At 34.4% G+C, this 18,888-nt stretch overlaps 1 pseudogene; it reads right to left on the reverse strand.

Moving 5' to 3' along the window:
* Window positions 1–17,134: 17,134 nt before the first annotated feature.
* On the reverse strand, window positions 17,135–18,490 carry LOC117096745 (annotated as a pseudogene).
* Window positions 18,491–18,888: the final 398 nt, after the last annotated feature.

Below are 18,888 nucleotides of genomic sequence, written 5' to 3' on the forward strand. Positions count from 1 at the left end.
CTGTCTTGAAAAGTGAGATTTAGAATAAGGAACCTATTTTTTGACTTACAAGTTCAGAAAGTCATCCACTATAATAGCTTGAAAAAAATCCACCTGCTTGAAAGAATAAGCCAAATCTATTTAAATATTGAAAACTGATTAGATCATGAATAGCTGGGCAATAGAACTCAGTGACGAGACAAGGTAGAATGTTTAGAAAACGGATTCACCATTTATCATTACACACAGACTATATGAAACATTTCATTTGCCTTGAAACAAATGTATTTGCCTTTTAAACTGTTTCACCATTTTTTTGTGTAGACACATCAGAAATGTTATAATTATTTAATAATCATAAGTCCCCTTTGTAATTTTAAAATCTTTTATATCTTTCAGTTGTAACACCATTGCGATTATTTAATGTTTTAGCTTTATCCAAAATGCCAATAATTTCACTGTATGAAACTACGAAAGAGCATGGTATCCACATTGTAAATGGAACATTGGCATTTTGTATTAAAATGTCACCATACAAGTTGTATAAATACTAAATTGCTCAGGACAAGGATTAAATCTTTATTGTATTTTGGCAAGTGGCAATGAAGTGATCATTCATCAGGACTTGCTTTCTTCAAATATTAGGATTGACTACTACTGAAAATATGATGGGCTAATTTTCAAGCCAACTGCCTAAAATGTACGATTCATTGAACAGAAAATGTGACGTTTTTGCATTTCTTCTTTAGCTATCTTCATTACCTTTGTTTTAAAGAAAGCATATTAAAAGAGAAGGATGATCACATGGTTTTATGCATTGTATAACTTGTTAGAAACCTTAATTTGCTGACATAGAATTAAGTTTATGCTGTATTTACAGATAAAAAATACTAGCATAAATTTATATTTGCAATAGTTTTTAAAATTTGGCTATTTGCTTGAATAGTTTATAGGACTGGTCTACATTTTATTATATAATAATAAAATATTTAATAACGTTTATCAATAAGTCACATAATATTCTAATAAGATATCCTGAGAAGTAGTGTCATTATTATTTTGAAAAATATATTTTATATGAAACTATTTCAGCTAAATGTACAATTTTATTTACATAATGATTAATATTAAAGAATAAACAGGTCTCATAACAGGAATTTCTGTAGAATAGGATTTATCTTTCTTTGAAAGGTACAAGCATTATTTGGAAGTTTCGACAAAATGGAGTTTCATTTTTTATAAAGTGGGCAAATACCTTGTTTGCAGTTTTAAAAAATCAATATTTTAAAATACATTATAGATGAGGACTAACAGTTCCGTGAGCATAACGACAGTGCTGGACATTGGTTATTATTTTCATTTTATTGTATTAGTATGAACTTGGTTTAGTCTTCACTAATGGAGACTTAATAGTGACTTAAATAAAATTAAAGTTTATTTGTGTCATAAGCAGCATCCAGGTGTGGTGCATCGTTTCCATGAATATCGGGGTCTCTTGTTCCTATTTTCTTTCTGATGCCATCCACTGAATGCAGCTTCCACCTCATGATGCAATATGTTTGTTTTTACCAAACTTGTAATTTCAGCATTCCAAGTAACGGGAGGGAGGAAAAGCCTATGCCCTCTCTCTTTTCCAGATGCTTCATAGAATTTATATTAAGTGATTTATGTGTCTCCAGAACCACACAAGTCCAGGGCCACACAGCTAGCTTCGAGAAAGGCTGGGTAATATAATCTTTATTTTGGTATCCAAGTTTGAAACAAAAATCAAATGTTTTTACTATATTGGAAATATTGGAAACATAAGTAATTAAAAATTAAGTATTTTTTAGACAATTTCTAAAGCTTAAAATAATGATACTAATAGAAATGTGTATACAGATATTAAACTCATTCCTTGAATCCACCAGATTTGCTTAATTTACATTGTTAATATACTCTGTCATATTTTTCTTATGTGATTTGAATTGAATTTAAGAAAACATAATTTTCACATGAATTTAATGTTTAACCAAAGTTTTAGTCTATTTTTCCTTGATTTATTTTTGTCTTGAAGTTGTTTATAAAATTAAATCATTAATACTTCAGAATAGGTCAATCTTTAGTCATAAAATGTTTCACCTGGTACAGTGTGGTAATTCAGGAAATAAGCTAGGTGCCGTGGCTGATGCCTATAATCCCAGCACTTTGGGAGGCCAAAATGGGAGGATTGCTTGAGGCAGCATTCAAGATCAGTCTTGACAGTATAGCAAAATCCTGTCTCTACAATTTTTCTTTAGAAACATTAGCTAGGTGTGGTGGAAAGCACCTGTGGTGTCATCTACTCAGAAAGCTGAGGGAGGAAGATCACATGAGCCCAGAAGTTTGAGGCTGCAGTGGACTATTATTATGCTACTGCACTCCAACCTGGGCAGCAGAGTGAGACCCTGTTTCTAAACAAACAGACAAACTCAAACTCTAGTTAATGTAATTGAATTTCTTAGAATAGCACTATGGCAGACAAATTCTAAGGAAGTCCCAGTATCCAGACTTCTGATATTCAAGTTCTTATGCAATCTCCTTCCCTTCAGTGTTTGTGGAGCCTGTGAGTGGCTTCTAACCAGTAGAAGACAGCAAAGTTAATAGCAGGTATATGATTATGTGTATGTTATTATTTGATTATCTCACTAATTCATAGACAATTGCAATCTGCTTCTTACACTGAGACTCTCTTTCCCTGTTGACTTTGAGGAAGCAAAAGGGAATGCTGGGAAGTCCTACAGGGCAAGGAAATAAGGATAGCTGGCTTTCGGTGCCAGCTAACAATAAACTGAAGCCCTCAGTTTGACAGTCTACAAGGAACTAAATGCTGCCAATAACCACACAAGATTAGAAGCAGATCCTTTTCCAGACAGGCTTCAGATAAGACTCTCGTGTTGGCCAACACTTTGGTTGCAGACTTGTAATAGGAGCTCTTGATTTGGAAAATCCAATGAAGTTCTACCCTCACTGCTGACCAACAGCACCTGTGTGTTAGTAAGCAGTTAAGTTTGTGGCATTACTGTGATGCAGCAAGAAATAATTAATTCAAGTGGCTAACATACATGAAGTGCTGATACAGTGTTAGCTATTATTATTACATGTGGCAAGACAATAAACTTTGAAATCACACAAATTTGAATGTATATAAAAACTGTCCATTACTACTGTTAAGTCTGTAAAGACACTTTCAGAGTTCAAATTCCTTCATCTGAAAAATAGGAGCAATAATATCTACCCCATACATTTGCTTTGAGGGATAATAATAATAAAATAAACTTGATAAAAATGATAACTAATATTTATTGAGTATATACCATGTAATTTTCCTATATTATCCTATTTAATTTAATAATATTATATTATATTATGTGCCATAGACATTCACAAATAAGAAACTGTAGTACAGAAAAATTAAGGAGCTTCAATCAAGTGGCTATCAATGAATATAGTCAGGGAATATAGTCAATGAATATATCAATGAATATATGTCGAAACATTGGTAGTCTGATTTTAGAATCTGAACCATACAGTGATCCTCTGCCAGATGAAATAATGATTTCAACAGATGTAATTTTGATCGCTAATTATGCTCTATCCTTTATTTTAGGTTAAGTGATATAACAGAATGAAACAGACATTTAGATGTTAGGTGAGACAAAACTACCAAAAGGGAATGAGAAATAGCTGCCAGATAAGTAGCATTAAAACCAATTAGGTGTGATATTCTGTAAGCCTAGAGAAATTTTGGTTAACATTTTATATGTTCGTGGTAGGAAATCTTAGATGAGAACTGGACATTATGCAATTGACCATAATAAAGGGGTCTTGTTGAGAGCAGATTTGCCCTTGTTGAGAGCAGATTTGGTAGAATGGTGTGGGTAAAAGTCTAATTGAAACTAGTTTAGACAAAGCCAATGAAGAGGATAACACAGATAACACTTCAAATGAATTTGTATATAAACGGTGCAGTCATTGGAAGGGAAAAATAGTCATGAGAACAATATTTTTGTTTGATTTAAACTGGGACGGGCGCCTATAGTCCCAGCTACTCGGGAGGCTGAGGCAGGAGAATGGCGTAAATCCGGGAGGCGGAGCTTGCAGTGAGCTGATATCCGGCCACTGCACTCCAGCGGGGGCGACAGAGCGAGACTCTGTCTCAAAAAAAAAAAAAAAGATGGGAGAGATATAAACATGTTTACATACTCAATTAGTCAGGGTTCTCTAGAGAAACAGAATCAATAGGGTACATACATAGACATATAAAACGGGATTTATTATGGGAATTGCCTGATGCAATTATGGAGGCTGAGAAGTCCTACAGTCTGCCATCTCAAGCTGGAGAACCAGGAAAGCTGATGGTGTAATTTAGGCTGATTCTGAAGGCTTGAGAACCAGAGGAGCCAACACTGTATCTCTCAGTGCCATGGCAAAAATTTGTGCTGTGGTTGAAGGTTACGTCCCCTCAAATAATCATGTTGAAACTCCATACCTAATGTATTAAGCATTAAGAGAAGCATTAAGAGAAGGGGTCTTCAGGAGATGGTTAGGCCATAGGGGCTCCACCCTTATGAATGAGATTAGCAATGCTGGAAAAGGCTGGAGGGAACTAGTTAGGACCATTTCTGCCCTTCTGCTCTCCTACCACGTGAGGGTACAGCAAGAAGGCCTTCTGCAGACACCAAATGCCAGGGCCTTGATCTTGGACATCCCAGACTCTAGAACTGTAAGGAATATATATTTGTCTTTTTTTTTTAATATAAATTATCCATTCTAAGGTATTTGGTTATAGCAGCAGAAACAGATGATGACAGGCCAATAATCAAGGGACCTCTTAATGCAATAAATATTGGAGTCTGAATGACTGAGAACCAGGAGCTCTGCTACCCAAAGGCCGGAGAGGATGCATGTCCCATCTCTAGATAGAGAGCACATTTTCACTTCCTCCACCTTTTTGTTCTGTCTGGGCCCTCAATAGATTGGGTGATACCTGCCTACATTGGTGAGGGTGGTCTTCTTCTTCACTTAGTCTGCTGATTCAAATGTTAATCTCTTCTGAAAACATCCTCCTGGACACATCCAGAAATCATGTTTTATCAGCTATCTGGGTATCCTTCAACCCAGTGAGGTTGATCCATAAAAACTATCACATACAGTAAATAAATAATCCAGTAGAGAGGAAATAACCCTCAGAAAAGATATGAGTAAATTGCTTTAGAGTATTGTGTTTGAATAGTTGAAAGTAGATGGGTTCTAATGTATAAGTGAAGAGCTGGCTTTGAGTAGAGAGAAGCTTACAGTTCATGGACCATAACATGAAAAAGGGTCAGATTGTATAAGCAGACTATGCTAGGTGCATGGAAAGGCAGGTTGTAGCTTAGAAACTTCTGATGATTTGCAAGTCAAATTAGAAGCATGACTGAAGATGGAGAGAGGGAAGGAGAGATTATAAGAGAGAGCAAGGGGTGTGAAATTATCATTTGGAGAGCAAATTGACTAAATAATATGATTTCCAAGCAAGATTAAGGAGACACTTCAGATTATCAATCATGAATTAAAAGTGCCAAAAGTCAGTATGTCTGTGTTTTTACTCTAACTGTATACAGCTCTGCAGATATGGTATGTATTAGGAGGGGGATTACATTTAATCATGTTTGGGATTTTTCTAGGTAAGCACAATAAAAGGAAGTTGACACGACGAAGTTGATAGTTTATATAATAATAATTGACCATAGAATTTAAGCTGGAGAAGTTATTGAATATATGACAAGGATGAAGGACTGTGAAAAGGTGATGACATCAGTGGAAGATAGGTCCAAAAGATTGTTAAGAGTGTGAGCATTAGTAAGTAGAAGCTGGAAAAATAAGAAGTATTGGTCTGTGAGAGGGCTGTACAAAGTTGAAGTAATGGAGATGTTGCAATTATTGCAGATAGCATTTTCATTTTAGGGTCATTCAAATGAAAGTTTGGGGTACTGTGGGAAAAATACTTACTAAAAGTATGCAGTTGCCTCACCTCCTAGGCCAGAGAGTTCCAAAGGCCATCTGTGTGGCTATTTATATTACGAAGAATTATGTCAACGTATTTTATGGAATGAGTGAGAGTGAGGCAAGAAGTAAAACCCTCAGGAAATGAGGAAAGACATGGAGGTCCGTAAGTGTCTGTAACACTGAGTAATTGTGCGTGCGTTAGAAAAATGGTTTCTTTTTTTTTTTTTTTTTTTTGAGGCGGAGTCTCGCTCTGTCGCCCGGACTGGAGTGCAGTGGCCGGATCTCAGCTCACTGCAAGCTCCGCCTCCTGGGTTTACGCCATTCTCCTGCCTCAGCCTCCCTAGTAGCTGGGACTACAGGCGCCTGCCACCTCGCCCGGCTAGTTTTTGTATTTTTAGTAGAGACGGGGTTTCACCATGTTAGCCAGGATGGTCTCGATCTCCTGACCTCGTGATCCACCCGTCTCGGCCTCCCAAAGTGCTGGGATTACAGGCTTGAGCCACCGCGCCCGGCCAGAAAAATGGTTTCTTAAAGTGCAACTTTCAATGGCTGTTGCTAGAAACCCAAATTTCCAGGCAAATTTCTTGTTAGAAATGCAAATTTGATCAACAATTCTGGTTAGGGCTCGCCAATCTCTCTTTTAACAAGTCTTCCAGATGATTGTGACATATTCTAAAATTGAAAACAACTGAATATAGTAATATAATATAATGACATGAGATCTAAAACTGGGATAGAATATAATGGCATGAGATCTAAACGCCATTTAGATGGCATTAATATATAATAAATGGCATGAGATCTAAAACTGAACATTATAATATAATGGTATGAGATCTAAAACTGGGGATTTTAGGGACAATTAGGAAGAATGGTCTGGAAGTTACAAAGAAAAGTAAGGTTGAATCCACCCTACTTTGGGGTCTCGTGAACAAAGAGGTGGGACATACCTCCTTTATCATGTTTTGGTTATTAGTTTACTAACCACTGACTATATACTAGAAAATATGATAGAGTACATGGATGATCTAATTTAATCAAATAACTCTCTTTGGTAAGTACTATTGCAATCTCCATTTTACAAAGGAGAAAACTGACATAAAATTATGTTAAATGACTTGCTCAAGCTCATATAGCTAATACATTTTTATTCTTCCTCACTTTTATATATTTTATAATCCAATCGAATATTTATTTCACCAATCCTCCACCTCAGGTTGTAGTAACCCTCATATATTTTACTACCATTTCAGACATACACTGACTGGTTTGTATGTTCCTCATGAAGTCAGGTGGTTAATGTTAGAGCTGCCCTAATTCATCCTATCTGATACTTCCAAAGACTCACTAGAATAGTAGAATTGAAAGGGCTCTTCTAACTTGCCTGCTGTAACTTTTCTTACTTATATAAGGCTCAGAAAGTTACTACTTGACAGACAAAATGTCAGCAGCAGAGTTTTATGAAAATCTCTGACCCCCATTAAAATTACTTTTTATTATACACCCCAGTTCTTCAGTTGAAAGATATTTAGACTAGACACTCATGCTATGATTTATTTCTTCTTGCTCAGCCTTGCTGTTAATCAATGGCTAAAAATGTAATTTCCCAGAAATGTGCCACCCCCAAATTCCTTCCTACGCACAGGTGCCAGAGTCATCCATCCAAAATGTGCAACTGATCATGTTACTTCTCTGATTAAAAGTCCTTTAAAATCTCCTATTGCTTACAGCTGCGTGGCATTTTTTCTTTTAGTTTTAACACAGAGGAAAGTGACAGAGTGCTATGTAATCTCTGAAAATAAGCTCTCTCTCTCTCTTTCTCCCTTCTTTTCTCTCCCTCTTTCTTTCCCTCTTTTTTCCCCCTTCCTTTCTTTCTTTCTCAAACCTCAGCCAGATTTCACTTTCCAGCCTCTCTTGCAATTAGAGACGGCCAACTGAATGGATTTTAACCATGGAAAACCAAATGAATCAAGGGTGTCACTTCCAGTCCATGCTTGTTAGGGAAGCAGATATGTCATTTTACCCACTCTCTATACTTTTGTTAGCTTGAAATGATCACCTAGATGACCCTGGAAACTGTTGAAGGCTGTAGTTCTTGAGTGACTCAGTAGAGTAGAGCGCCTCCCCCCGCCCCCCGACTCCTGCAGGCACTAATCAGAAACACCATTTTTGATACTTATGTGAATGAAAAATAAACATATTATTTGAACACATGGATATTTCAATGTTTACATTTTATAGTCACTTGTGCTACTTTAGCTTACATTGTGCCCTAATTTATGACTCTATGATGTTCTATGAACATTACACATTTTGTATTCAAATTACCTGTTTATAAATCTGTTTCAACCATAAGACTGTGAGATCTTGATTAAAGGGATGACGTCTAGATTTGTCTGAAAGTATCCACTGACCAATACAGCATAACTGTGGCACAATATCTAGGGTTGAACCTACATACTAACATGTTTTGCCTGCTTGTATCAAATGGATCAGTGAAAACAATCAGACTGCACAGTTTAAAAATGTTTTGACTTGTGAAATGGAAATTACTTATACATCTATGAAGAAAATAACATCTACAAATTCGTGTAAAGCTTTTGAAAATATTACTAGAATATAACTGCCTATTGGGGAAGCACCATTGCTTTAAAAGCTATTGGAAATTATGTTTTATTTTGTTGTCTTAAAGGAGGCTTAGGATGATACAGAAGGTTATACTTATATTTTTAAGATGCAATTATGTTATCCACTTCTCTTGGTTTCTTTTGGTGGTTAACAGTATATCTATGGAGATGAATTAACCGACGTAGCAATTAGTGTACTGTAAGATGTCATTTGCTAAATGGGCGAGCAATCACATGGACAAACATTTTACACTGAAATAATGATTTACTTACAGAAATCAATAGCTATGTCTTTTTTGGCTCTAAGTGGTTTATGGAACATAACCTCAACAGATTGTAGAAATATCACCACAGTGCATTGTGCCTTTCTTTAATAAAAGCAATACACAGCTGGTGAAACTAAGGTTTTGTTGAATGATATTTATATAGACATTTTAAGTATAATAAATTTGAGAATTACTAACATGAAATAGAAATGAATCTTTTTATAATTTGTTGATATGTTTTTTATTAATTTGGCATTATCAAAAATCATAACTAACAATAGTAACTATCTTTCATTTAACAGATTAAGTGAGACATTTATTGCTATTTAATAGAATCTAGGAACCAGAGACCAGGTACTTTGATTTCCATCATAGTGACCCCAATACTAGTCGTTTTCAGTGGATATAACACTGCTGGTAGGGAATGGCTTGCACATGTATGCAATTTTTCTAGTTGTCACAAGATTGCAGAATACATCTGTCCCTTATTGTGCCAGGGATAGGAAAGACAGAAGGCTGCCAGACAGGCATCTTCAAATGGTGACTGGACATTCAGATAAATGAAATACGTGTTTATCATTATCTGTCTTAGAATATATTTAAAACAAATATCAACATAAACTATTTTTTGAAGTTTCAAGTTATAAAGAGTTTTCCTCAAATTAGAATTTACTATGTACATATATGTGTGTATATATGTATATATGTGTATATAGGTATATGTATGTATATATATATTAGTAGTTATTTTGTGTACATCTATTCATTGTTTTCTTTCAAAGCCATTTGGCAAGGTAAAAATAAAGGCTATTGTTAATTATGCAACCACTTTTTATCAATCTCTATGATATTCTGAACCAGCAAGATATAGTGAGATCTAACCATGGTGAAATAAAATAAGTACTAAAATGGTCATTGAATGTTTCTTTTCCTTAATTTTTTTTGTTTTGTTTTACTTCATTTTGGTGTAAAATGTAGGAATATGAAAATAAAGCTTTATATAATTGTATCTATACTTTACCTATTTGTAGCCTGTCATGCTGCATATGATTTTTAGTACACTAAAATCAAGAGCAGTAACTGAAAAAAAAGGAGGAAAAAGGGTTATGAATAGCAATAAAATATCAGTGCAAATAAATATATATGTATGTAAATGAAGTTAAGGATTAGGGAAAGACATAATTATGAGAATAAAGATTACATAATTGTTTCAGTTACCCTTCAGTTTGAATCTTAGCTTTCTAAAAGCCAAAGAGAAATGGAAACAAACGTTTTATAGTCAGTAAAAAGACAGGAGTGCAGATACCTTAAGGAAAGCAAGTAATAAACCTATTGCAAAGATCTCAAATAATATTACCACAGTACATATAATATGTTTACAATGAGGAGTATATTGAATAATGTCATAAAAACTGTTGGTGTCCAACCATATGCTATTGCAAGCAAGTGATAATGACGTGCATTTTGAAATCATCAAGCTCAAATGATCCTGACCATGCTGTACAGTTTATCATTTCAGATATCTAGGTAATCAATCTTTCATGTGCTAAACTAGATCCACATTTTTTATGAGAAAAAATAAAAGGGTTGCTCTGTCTGAAGGCACGTCTTCATCCAAACCCATACAGCTTTGGGATTAGTGCTCCTTGGACTCAATTCTGAGTGAGATGTCTCCCATCATTCACACATTATGGTCTCACTCAACAGCTAAGAGTACTTTAAATCCAGATTATCATTAGAGAATACTATTAAAAACTGTCTTCTATCTAGCTTCTTAAAAGCATTTTAAAAAATGTAGATATGGGGTTAACAGATACGTTTTTCAAGTAGCATACCCTTTTATCTAAAGAGAACTGTACTTTTTTTCACACCAAAAAACAATGTCCTAAAATAATATGATCCAAAACAGTATTACAGTTGATATGGTTTGGCTCTGTCCCCACCCAAGTCTCATGTTGAATTGTTGCTTCCATAATCCTCATGCATAGGGTGAGGGACCCGGTAAGGGGTAATTGAGTCATGGGGCAGGTATTTCCCATGCTGTTCTTGAAACAGTGAATAAGTCTCACTAGAGCTGATGGTTTTATAAATGGGAATTTCTCTGCCCACACTCTCTTGCCTGCCACCATGCAAGACATGTCTTTGCTCCTTATTCTCCTTCCACTGTGGTTGTGAGGCCTTCCCAGGCATGTGGAATTGTGAGTCAGTTAAACCTCTTTCCTTTATAGATTACCCAGTCTTAGATACCTCTTTATTAGCAATGTGAGCACAAACTAATAAAATAGTAAATTTTTTTGTCGTCAAAAATCATATTAAAAATAATGTAAAATGTATTCCTGATTTGGACACCAACAGTTTTTATGGCATTATTCAATATACTCCTCATTGTAAACATATTATATGTACTGTGGTAATATTATTTGAGATCTTTGCAATAGGTTTATTACTTGCTTTCCTTAAGGTATCTGCACTCCTGTCTTTTTACTGACTATAAAACGTTTGTTTCCATTTCTCTTTGGCTTTTAGAAAGCTAAGATTCAAACTGAAGGGTAACTGAAGCAATTATGTAATCTTTATTCTCATAATTATATCTTTCCCTAATCCTTAACTTCATTTACATACATATATATTTATTTGCACTGATATTTTATTGCTATTCATAACCCTTTTTCCTCCTTTTTTTTTTCAGTCACTGCTCTTAATTTTAGTGTACTAAAAATCTTAGTGCAGCATGATAGGCTACAAATAGGTAAAGTATAGATACAATTATATAAAGCTTTATTTTCATATTCCTACATTTTACACCAAAATGAAGTAAAACAAAACAAAAAAAATTAAGGAAAAGAAACATTCAATGACCATTTTAGTACTTATTTTATTTCACCATGGTTAGATCTCACTATATCTTGCTGGTTCAGAATATCATAGAGATTGATAAAAAGTGGTTGCATAATTAACAATAGCCTTTATTTTTACCTTGCCAAATGGCTTTGAAAGAAAACAATGAATAGATGTACAAAAAATAACTACTAATATATATATACATACATATACCTATATACACACATATATGTACATATATATATGACTTCATGATTAGAAATAGGGCTCTCTGAAGTACATTTCATAGGTTAAAAAAGCATGCAAAAATGCTTTTCATTCTCGACTTGCAATATCTAAACAATAAACTTACATGGGGAAAATGTATTGCCCTTGACAATTATGCAGGCATATTCTGAATTCATTCTAAAAACTTCAAGAAGGGGCTGGTCTTTTCCATTTTTTTTTCCATCATCTAAGATATCCTTTGAGAATATTCACTTAGGTGTTTTCCAGCCAGACAGTTAATGTCATTGCTGTTGTTCCTTTGTTTAGCAGAAGCAAGACTTTATTTATGGCCCTCACTATTGGTACTCTAGAGTAGAGTAGTTGTACTGTGATATATTAGGGCAGTTTGTCATTTCTATATAAAAATATTCCCTTTATATGATAACACTTGCATCAAAATACTGGGCTTCAGCCACAGTAGGAAAATGAGAAGCAGTAATTAAAGTTACTCAGGTGAAGAAAGAATCAGTGTATGCTGTGTTAATAGAGCATCAGTGTATCACAAGGTAGTGTAACAAATGCATCTGATAGTGTAATTTCTTTTCAAAAGACAGTTTTAAAAGATTGATTGACCAACATTTATCTTCCAGTCAAGACGGAAGAATTTGATTTGTTGTTGCCTATTCTCTTTATTATGATAGTTTGTTGTATCTCTATTTATAAAAATGTCACATTAATACTATTTCTACCTTAGATAGCTCATCATCTCAATTCTATTATTTTCATATGACTAGGGTTACAGCACAGCTGCTACTTGGATGAGTGTTGTCAGGCTCAGAAAGTGATATTTTCTTCTGGAGGAACATGATTTGTAAATCCACTCGACACTCCCGAAAATCTTTATTTGGTGTTAGTAGATTGTTGCCCTGATGGTGCCATGTTTACAAAGGAAGTTTCTAATTTATGTCACATTTTCTTCAACAAAGATTTAATAACTTTTGCTGTATTGGTAAATTACTTGATTTATTTTACCACTTACATAGTAAAAGCTTTGATTTAGAAAACGCCTATGTGTTATATTGTGGTATAGAGGATAGGGAACTTACTGAGAGGCTCTCTAGATCTATAAAATACACAATGTTTAATTTTAAACAAGCTTCCATTATTTTCTTGTAACCACAATTACACTTTGGCAGTTTGATGAGGCCATTGGAAGTCATAAATTATTTATTTCAAAGAATAAGAACTGCTTTAGCCAGAGAATACATTTTTTTTCAGTAGCAGCTTTAAAATACATTCATTAAATTAACTAATATTAAATTGCATTGGCATATCATCCTGAACAAGGACAAAATAATTAAATATTAGAAATATTGCTGAAAAATAAAATGCTATTAATTTCATTCAATCATTACACATATATTAACCAACCTTCTACAAGTCAGATACTATTCTGAGCATTGAGAAAACACACGATATTCAAAATAATATTGGTGTTTTTATAGCTAGCTTATATTTTGTTGTGTGAGACAAATTAAAAAAGGAAATTGCATGTAATGTGTCAGGTGGTGAAAAGTGTTGCAAATTAAAATAAATGAGATAAGGACCTAAAGAGTGACAATTTTGATGGGTCAGAATGAAGAAGTTCTAGTTTAAACAATGTAGTAAGAGAGGATCCCTCTGAAAGTGAAATTTAAGCAGAAAATTGAAGAAGGTTGAGAAATAAAGCACAAATATCAGACAGCAAAATCTTTCTTGTAAAGAGAATAGTAAGTGCAAAAGCAAAGCAGGAGTGAACTGAGAGGGGCATTAAGATAGTTGAAGCATAGTGGGAAAGTGAGGAAGCTTTAGGACACAGGTTCAAGTCCGAGTGAGATGTGAAGTTGTGGAGGGTACAGTTCTAATTTTTTCTTTAAAAATGGCACAAATGTGTAAACGATTTCAGATGAAATCTATTTCAGGATGTAAGCTATATGTCTCAGCTCATTAAATTGTTAATATGACATTTAAAAAGTCATCAGAACACATTAAATTGCCTTGACAAGTGATACTTAGAAGCTTTTTTATATGACATCTGAGTTGAGCATAAAGGCCACATCGAACACACTAAAATGCATAAAAAACAATGGGCAGCGTTTTGAAAGCATCGTATGTTCTCACTCATATGTGAGAGCTAAGCTATGAGGATGCAAAGGCATAGGAATGATACATTGGAATTTGGAGACTCAGGGAAAAGGGTGTGGGGTGGTGAAGAGTCAAAGGTTACACATTGGGTACAATATATGCTGCTTGGGTGTTGGTTAAACCAGAATTTCCAAAATCACCGCTGAAGACCTTATTCATGTAACCAAACACCACCTGCTCCCCTAAATCCTATTGGAATGAAAAATAAATAAATTAATTAATTAAAATGTCAGCTTTTATTTTAGATACGTGGAGTACATGTTTGTTACCCCCACTTCTTAAATCGATATATCATAGTTGTACATATTTATGGGGCACATGTGATATTTTCATGCATGTATAAAATGTTTAATGATCAAATTAGGGCAAATGGGATATCTATCACCTTAAAAATTTATCTTTTCTTTATTTTGGAACCATTGCAATTCTTGTCTTCCAGCTTTCTGGAAATATTCTATATATCATTATTAAATATAATTTTCTAACTGTACTATCATAATTAGAACTTATTGCTTGTATTTAACTGTATTTTTGTACCCATTAACCGATTTCTCTTAATTTCACCCTATCCTCTTCCCTTTCAAGATTCTAGTGAACACCATTCTACTCTCTGCTTCCATGAGGTCCATTTTATTAGTTCCCAGATAGGAGTGAGGACATGCAATATTTGTTGTCTGTGCTTATTTAACCTAACATAATGACCTTCAGTTTTATCCACGCTGCTGCAATTGACAGGATTTTATTCTTTTTACAGCTGAATAATATTCTATTTTGTATATATACCACATTTTCTTTACATATTTATTTGCTATTGGACACCTCAGTTGATAACAAACCTTGGCTATTGTGAATAGAGCTGCATATATCTTTTCCAAATGCTATTTTCCTTTATTTTGGATACATACCCCAAGTGAGATTGTTTAATCATTGGTAGTTCTATTTTTAGTATTTTTGGGATCCTCCATACGTCTTTCCAGTGTGGCTATGCCAATTCACATTCGTACCAACACAGTACAAGAGTACCTCATTCTTCACATACATCCTTTCTAGCATTTTTTTTTTTTTTGGTCTTTTTGAGAATAGTTAACCTAACTTGATGAGATAATATCTCATTGTGGATTGGATTTCCATTTCCCTGATGATTAGTGATGTTGAAAATTTTTCTCTCAGATGATGTTATTTCTATGCTTTCTTTTAAGAAGAGTCTTTTCAGATCCTTTACTCATTTTAAAAGTTTGTTTATTTGGGTTTATTCTTTTTTGGCTATTGAATTGTTTGAGGTTCTTGAATATTCCGGTTATTAATCCCTTGTCAGATGCATAGTATACAAATATTTTCTATTATTCTGTAAATTATCTCTGCACTGTGTTGTTTCCTTTGCTGTGTAGAAGCTTTTCAGCATGATGTAATACCATGTGTCTATTTTTGCTTTTGTTGACTTTATTTTTGAGTTCTTGCCCAAGCATCTTTGCTCAGATTGATGTCTTGCAGCATTTCTCCAGTGTTTTCTTCTATTATTTTCATACTTTTGGGTCTTACATTTAAGTCTTCAATTCATTTTGAGGTAAATTTTGCATATGGTGAAAGACGGGGATCTAGTTTCTTTCTTCTGCATATAAGTAACCAGTTTTCCCAGCATCATTATTTCTATTGTGAATAATGCTGCAATGAATAGTGCATGCATGTGTCTTTGTGTGTTCTTTGATTGCTGGGTCAATAGTAATTCTGTTTTAAGTTACACTGCTTTACACAATAGCTGAACTAATTTACATTCCCTCCAGCGGTATGTAAGCATTCTCTTTTCTCCATGATCTCACCAGTATCTGTTCTTTTTTTTTTTTTTTGGCTTTTTAGTAATAGCCATTCTGATTGGTGTGAGATGGCATCTCACTGCAGTTTTAATTTGAATTTCTCTAATGATTAGTGATGTTGACTCTTTTTTCCATATGGCTGTTGGCCACGTGTATGTCCTCTTTTGAAAAGCGTCTGGTCATGTCCTTTGCCCACTTTTTTAATGGCATTGTTTTTCACTTGTAAATTTGCTTAAGTTCCTTATAAATTCTAGATATTAGACATTTGTCATATGCATAATTTGAAAATGTCTTCTCCTGTTTTATAAGTTGCCTGTTTACTGCATTGATAGTTTCTTTTGCTGTGCAAAAGCTGCTTAGCTTAATTAGGTCCCATTTGTCAATTTTTGTTTTGGTTGCCATTGCTTTTTGTGTCTTTGACATAAAATATTTGCCTGTGCCTATATCCTGAATGGTATTGCCTCAGTTGTCTTTCAGGATTTTTATAGTTTGGGGTTTCACATTTAAGACTTTAATCTATCTTGGGTTAATTTTTCGATATGGTGCAAGGAAGGAGTCCAGTTTCAATCTTCTGCATATGGCTAGCCAGTTATACCAGCAACATTTACTGAATAGAAAGTTCTTTCCCCATTGCTTATTTTTGTCGATGTTGTCTAAGATCAGATAGTTGTAGATGTCTGACATTATTTCTGGGTTCTCTATTTTGTTTCATTTGTCCTGTTTCAGTTTTTATATCAGTTCTATTCTGTTCCGTTTTGGTTACTGTAGCCCTGTAGTACAGTTTGAAGTTGGTCAACGTGATTCCTCCAGCTTTGTTCTTTTGCTTAGGATTGCCTTGGATATTTGGGCTGCTTTTTGGTTTCATATAAATTTTATAATTTTTTTTCTAATTCTATGAAGAATGTCAATGGTAGTTTGATAGGAATAGCATTGAATCTGTAAATTGCTTTGGGCAATATGTCTATATTTTAACAATATTGAGTCTTCTTATCCATGAACATGGAATGTTTTTCCATTTGTTTGTGTTATCTCTGATTTCTTTTAGCAATGTTTTGTAATTCACACCTTTGGTTAACCAGGGTGAAGAGCTTTGAACAGGATTAAAGCATGCAGACTGCACTTTAGTTAACACTATTTTTCTCTCAGAGTCATGCTAAACTTTCCATTTTGGGGAAGTACAAATGCTATTAGTCATCTTCATTTTTGGGAATCAGCAAGGAGTTCCTCTTCCTCCATCTTGTTCTGAAAGATAAACAAAAGCTTGAGACATATGTATCAGTACATAAACCACAGCATGAAAACCCCCAATATACACCCAGTCTGTATTTGCCTTTTGCTGTACATATCACATTCCAGATAATACCTTGGTAAAGCATTTCATGTCCTGAGTAAGTAGTACAGCTCAGCCTGTTGTAGTCATACAGACACAGATTATCTTCCACAGGCAAGATGGGTAAATGTTCCGGTTTCTCTTTTTGGATCCTCCCATCTTTTTTTCCAAATGGCAAATCTGTTACAATAATTTCCACAGAGCCAGTTCTCAATGGCATACTTCAGATATCCCATTGAACAGCCTCTATGGGCAAACCCCGGGATGGTTTGCCTTCTTTAATTTGTCTTCTCTTGTTCAATAAAGATTTTATGTTATTTGCTGCTCTATTCACAGCCAGTGGATTATTATCACCAACAATATGGTAGTAGTCAGATTACTCCATAGCTCCCTGCATTGGTATTGCCCCTCTTTCACAAATTGAATTGACTATTATATCATAGGACAGAGGATCACAGATCCAGATCCTATTATAAGCAAGAGTTGATCTAACAGTAATAGGTCCAAAATGTATGATATTACTTCAGTGGAGACTCTCTTCAGTAAATGCAATGTCCACAATAATTTCATTATCATGGATGTTTAAAAAAACTTTCATGTCAAAGTTGGTCATATCAGCCTTCCATTTAAATTAATCTTGAACAGCACCCTCAAAATGTTCTGTGACCTCATTTGAGGTCAAGCAATATTTTCTCCTGCCCTGTTGCATGTGACTCTAAACTGTAGCTCTTGAGGCTCAGGTTCATATTTTGAGCTTTCGTTAGTGTCATCTTTGCAAGATGCCAAATAATCACCTACTAATATTGATATCTCCTCTATTGGTAGCTGGAGTTTCATAGTAATTGAAGATATGTGAATCTAAAACATTGTTAGTGAATGTTTTTTAACATCTCTCTCATATATTTTGACTTCTTGCCCATTTCAATCTTACTTCACTTAAATTCTAATTTCTTTTTTGTCATATTTTTTTCTTTAGGACTGGCATTAATTTTTCATACTTTTAAAGGGTTTGGCCATATGATTTTTCTTGCCAAGTCTTCAAAAAATTCCTTTAGAACTTCATCTATTGTTTATTTGAACTGGTAATCTTGAAACCCCTGAACAACCACAATTAAGATACCGATTGACCTCAGACAATAAATTTCTGAGGTCACTTTCTGTCACTTCCACAGACTTCTGGTTCTCATGAAAGTTTACATCTAGGAATTGGTTAGGGGTTTCTTCAATATAAGACATGTTGGCAGTGCTTCCAAGATCCTTAACACTGTACCAGACTTGGATGCATGGATGGACATGATGAGAGATGTGGGAAATATTGGTTACCAGTGCAGACCTTTTCAACTCCTGGGATTGCTTTATTAATACTTTTCAGACTGATTTGTTAGTACATATATATGCTACCAATTTTTGTGTGTTGATTTTGTACCCTGCAACTCTACTGATTCATCTATTATTTGTAATATTTTGGTGGAGTTTTTGGGTTTTTCTAAATACAAGATAATGTCATTTGTAAGTGAAGAAAATTTGATTTCTTCCTTTCTAATATTGATGTTGTGATTTTTTTTCCTCTTGCCTAATTGCTCTGGCTAGAACTTCCTGGACTATATTGAATAAAAGTGGTGAAAGTGGGGATT

The sequence above is a fragment of the Trachypithecus francoisi genome, unplaced genomic scaffold (genome assembly GCF_009764315.1).
Source record: "Trachypithecus francoisi isolate TF-2019V2 unplaced genomic scaffold, Tfra_2.0 Lachesis_group14, whole genome shotgun sequence".
Taxonomy (NCBI): Eukaryota; Metazoa; Chordata; class Mammalia; order Primates; family Cercopithecidae; genus Trachypithecus; species Trachypithecus francoisi.